Source organism: Penaeus japonicus, unplaced genomic scaffold (genome assembly GCF_977035675.1).
Source record: "Penaeus japonicus unplaced genomic scaffold, GWHDUDI00000001_assembly GWHDUDI00000018, whole genome shotgun sequence".
NCBI lineage: Eukaryota > Metazoa > Arthropoda > Malacostraca > Decapoda > Penaeidae > Penaeus > Penaeus japonicus.
Genome location: NW_028234420.1, coordinates 25,387,281 through 25,392,280, shown reverse-complemented (window position 1 = coordinate 25,392,280; position 5,000 = coordinate 25,387,281). Strand labels below are relative to the sequence as shown.

Genomic DNA, 5,000 nt, shown 5'->3' with positions numbered 1-5,000 from the left:
GAGAGAGAGAGAGAGAGAGAGAGAGAGAGAGAAAGAAAGAAAGAAAGAGAGAGAAATGAGAGGAGAGAGAGAGAGAGAGAGAGAGAGAATGAAGAGAAAGAGAGAATGAAGAGAGAGAGAGAGAGAGAGAGAGAGAGAGAGAGAGAGAGAGAGAGAGAGAGAGAGAGAGAGAGAGAGAGAGAGAGAGAGAGAGAGAGAGAGAGAGAGAGAGAGAGAGAGAGAGAGAGAGAGAGAAGAAGGAGAGAGAGAGAGGAGAGGAGGGAGAGAGGAGAGAGAGGAGAGGAGAGAGAAAGAGAGAGAGAGAGGAGAGAGAGAGAGAGGAGAGAGAGAGAGAGAGAGAGAGAGAGAGAGAGAGAGAGAGAGAGAGAGAGAGAGAGAGAGAGAGAGAGAGAGAGAGAGAGAGAGAGAGAGAGAGAGAGAGAGAGAGACAGACAGATAGACAGGAGGGAGAAAGAGAAAGAAAGAGAGATAAAAGGAACAAAAAGAGAGAGAAAGGGTAGTAAAAAAAAGAAAGAGAGAGGGAGAGGGAGAAAGAGAGAGAGAGAGAGAGAGAGAGAGAGAGAGAGAGAGAGAGAGAGAGAGAGAGAGAGAGAGAGAGAGAGAGAGAGAGAGAGAGAGAGAGAAAGAGAGAAAGAGAGAGAGGCAGACAGGCAGACAGACAGAAAAAAAAATCGTATAACAAGTAAACGTAGACACAAAATAACAGACGCTTCTTGACAAAGATTGATCACAGGCGAAACGTCAAGTAACAAGATAATGAAAGAGTTCCTGTTTGCAAGGCGCGAGAAGCTATAAAATCTGGGCCTCGGAGGAACACTGATTATAGATCTGAAAAAAAAGAACAAAAAACACAAACCAAGGCAAACCAAGAAAAAAATATGACTCCCCTGAGGCACGGTAATCACAAAGAGAGTAAAACAACCCACACTTGAAAAAATAAATAATTACATATCATTTTTACAATACATGTAAAATATCATCCCAACACGCCGAACATAAACAATTCATGAAAACAATAACCCAGATGTAAACACTTGGCAAATCTGATCAAACTTTTTTTTTTTTTTCTATTATGGTATCAAAATTTGAACCTCCTAATATTTACAGCGCCGCCTTTGTAATTATGAGGAACACCCTAGCATCAGAGTTTCCACACGACACTTCAGAGGATCCTCATTCTCTCATTACCGCGACTCTCAATTTTTTATATTTTTTGATGGCCTGAATTAGGCTTTAATTGATAGTCTAGTTCAATTGTTGTTCCGTCTCTTATTGTCTCACCCTTTAAGTAATATAATTATCGATATTTCTCTTTGTATTTTGTTGTCATGGCGGTAAGTGAAGAGTTTGATTGCCAATGTAGAGCTTTTGTACAAAACCAGCGCCACAGATGGCTGCGTTTCTGTTGGTTAAAATTGTATATATATATAAGCTGTTCAATTCCACATGCGATTAATATGCATAAATATATCGTATGTTTGTTTTGTTGTTGTTTTTTTCGTTCTTTAAATGACCAATGCCCCTTAAAATCCACCAGCAGTAAATGGTTTTACGTTGTATTTTTGTCTGTTCTGACAGGATTTTGAAATCCACTGATGATCAGAAAAGTGCAATAACTATAAAACGGCAATTTCCTTTGCCATTTTTTCAAATGCAACTGTCCAGTAAAAAGTGTTTTTCGTTTGTAGTCCGCGTTTATATTTGAATATAGATATATATTTCAGCTCAATATTTATTTTATAAGCCGTCAGATTTGTCATACAATCGAACAGTTACACCGAGATATTTTCTCTCTAAAACAATGGAGAATTTTCAGCTACGACTCAACGAGTTGAAAATATTAATTCCTTGTATCAGTTACTCAGGGAGCCAGTGCTGCACGGAAGAGAAAAACAAAAATGGAATAATCAGCACTTAATAAAAAATAAACAATAAAAAGACCGTCAATCACCTTTCACACAAAACAAAAATACATAATAATCTGAGTATAAAAACTAATATATTCTTTTCATTGCGTTGATCCCCTGCTGTCAGCTGCACATTGCAAGTGGCATGATAATTGGCCTTAATAATTAAATAGCTGGGATGAATGTCGAGGAAATAGAAAGTAGGATTTAATTCCAAAGAATCGCCGGGTAAAAACATTACTAATTGTACCCGCACGCAAAATTAGGCTTAATCAGCTCGGGCGCAAGGTCGAATATCCCGAGGTAGAGCTTTCCCCGCGTCCCCATTCAGAAAATTGCTTTTTGACGATGATGAGAAGATGTGAATGTTTGTGGAAGACTATTGACGGAGGGTCGCTAATGAGTTGACACGGAAGATCTTGTTTAATGATATCCCACATGTAAATGTGGGATAATTATTCAGGAAAATGGAATAATACCGCCAGGAATATTTGATGAATCTAGGTTGGCAGCGGGGGGATACGTGGCTATTTTAGTAGGGAATAAAAGTCTTTGTGGAAGTATCACAGTAACCTATCATAACCATCTGCATTTTTCAAAGTCGTGCTCCTGGGTGTGGCCGTGACCTCGACACGCAAGCCTCTCTGCCCCGCCCACCAAAGACACTTCGAACTACGCGGTTCTGTTTTTGGTTCATTCACCACGTCGGCGTTGCCCTCACAACAGGGGGATTGTCTCACCGTCATTTATGTCAACTATCGCATAACCCAAAGCTGTAAGTAGCAGATTATAATGCAATGCAATTTAAAATATTTAAGTAAAAAGCAAAAGCAGAAAATAGTGACGGGAGGATTCTCTAAAACAAAAGACCACAATGGGAACAATACCACGTGCTGTAACAAAACTTCCGCACTTGAACAACGACTAAAATTTTCCTCTTACTGAACAACAGTAAACAAAGCCTCGGGTGGTACCAGAAGAACCGCCCATTATCAAAACATTTTCCAAGCACGCTGTCATTTAATTCCTTTCTGTGTTGCTTGATGAAAAACTTTTACTGGTGGACTGTTCCTGTCTACAAGCGTCTTCCGGTAGTAAATAGAACATTTTGCTTTAATGTTCGTTATATGTCCATTTCATATATTGCTAACATACACGCACAAACTGGGACTCACTCACTCACTCACTCACTCACCCACCCACTCACTCACCCACTCACTCATTCACCCACTGACTCGTTCATTCATTCACTCACTCACTCTTTCGGCTTTATTTTCTCCTTTATCTCTAACTGCCTCTCTCGCACTCTCTTTGTCTCCGACTGTCTCTCTCGTACTCTCTTTGTTCGTCTCTCTGTCTCGTCTCTCGGCCGGGCAGAGACTTTGACACTAAAATCCTCAAATGAAACAGGCAGAGTAAAGTTCAAGAAAAATAGTTCAAGTTCAGATTTTTCCTTCAATTCTTTTCTCTCAAAATCGTCGGGAAGTGACAGAGTACTTGTCTTCCTTGTCTTTGTCACTTCGCTGAATACAAAGAGCACAATTATCAACTGCACTTCACAAGCATTATTTCCACTACAGCTACAACGATAATAACGTAATAGCGCCACCTAAACACCCCTTCCAACTGGTCTCGCTTCGGAGGTTTGAAACAGCTATGTTGAGTGACTCCATTTGCTCGGCGGGGTATTGTTTACCGATAAACAACACCGTTCGCTGACAAGCCAATCATGATAAGTGGAGAGGCAAGGGTGATCATGCCAGGATTTAGTGGCACTGTGAAGTGTATTTCCTGCCACGACAACCACTTTTAATGAACACAAACGAAGAGCTTCCGCTATATATATTTATTTTGCCCCGTGCCCTCATCATCTCGCAGATTATGCCAAGCATTATTTGATGCCAGTCAATTTCCACCCGCAGTGGGAGTGTAGCGCACTGGGAGGGGTTTCTATAATGGCAATGTTGTTAAAAAGTAACATTTGCACTCTTGGGTCGCGGCTGAATCCCACATGCCGCTGTGGTGCTCACATGCAGCGCGCTTCGGTGGCGATTTGTTGCTAATCACTGCGTTCCATGAGCGACATTCATGACCGCGGAATAATTCCCTTTCAAGCAACATGTCCATCATAGCGCGCCTCACAATGAGGAAATTCGGTTTCAGCCAGCGCGGGTGAGTGCGACTACATTTGCCGCTAATTTCACGGTCGCCAACAGCACGGCTTGCGTTGTGGATTTAGCCTTTCAGGAGAGGTTATCAGAGTAATTCTCTCGCGGCGCCGTGGCACGGGGAGGGAGAGGAGGGGGGGGGGGGCAAGGAGCGGCTCTTCCTCTACGGCGGTATCACTGTGGGTTGATTTCTGTGGTATGGTAATGACTCTAGGCTTTAATGATGACGGAGGACTTTAATATCCACCCTGGCAGTTGCCACTTTCCGCTATGCTGCCTGTGTAATTATCATCAATGTGAAATTCATTAAATCTAATTAACGCTATTTATTATCACTAGAATGATCATTAAACTGTTTTTTTCGTTTCTATAGCTATAATTTAGGCAAACAATGCAAGTGTCGTGATCTCTATCATCATTACTACTATCATTATCATTGTCACTAGCCTCATCAGTGTTACGGGGAGAAGTAATCATTACTTTCGCTGTAAATTCACACTAGTAATATTAAAGCAATTAATACCCATTCATCACTATCATATCAGTTTCATAATTAATGTTGCTTCTTAAGACAGTGAATAACAGGTTCATTGTTTGTAAATCATTAATACTTTTAATAGTATCACTCTCGTCATTATCACCATTGCTTAATAATGTTAGTTTGAAACAAAAGGAAAGCGCATTTAATGACAACATTGATACTCCTAGTGCCATTTCCATTACCGAAATCAATTATATAATCATAATTCTCACTCTTTTTGTCACAATACTGATTTTAAAAAGGCAACACCAAAAGCACTCTACTCAGAGTAACAATAAACCTTCTTATCAAGGTAATATCACATTCATCCAGGAAACAACACGTTAAGTCTTCCCTCGTCCGCTCTCTCCCAGTCTCCCTCTGGCGCCACTAAACCTAACCATC

General features: G+C 40.8%; 1 protein-coding gene across 1 annotated transcript in view; it reads right to left on the bottom strand.

The window, feature by feature from the left end:
- Positions 1-5,000, bottom strand: part of LOC122248844 (uncharacterized) — a 42,767-nt gene that overhangs the window by 5,416 nt on the left and 32,351 nt on the right. The window lies entirely within an intron of this gene.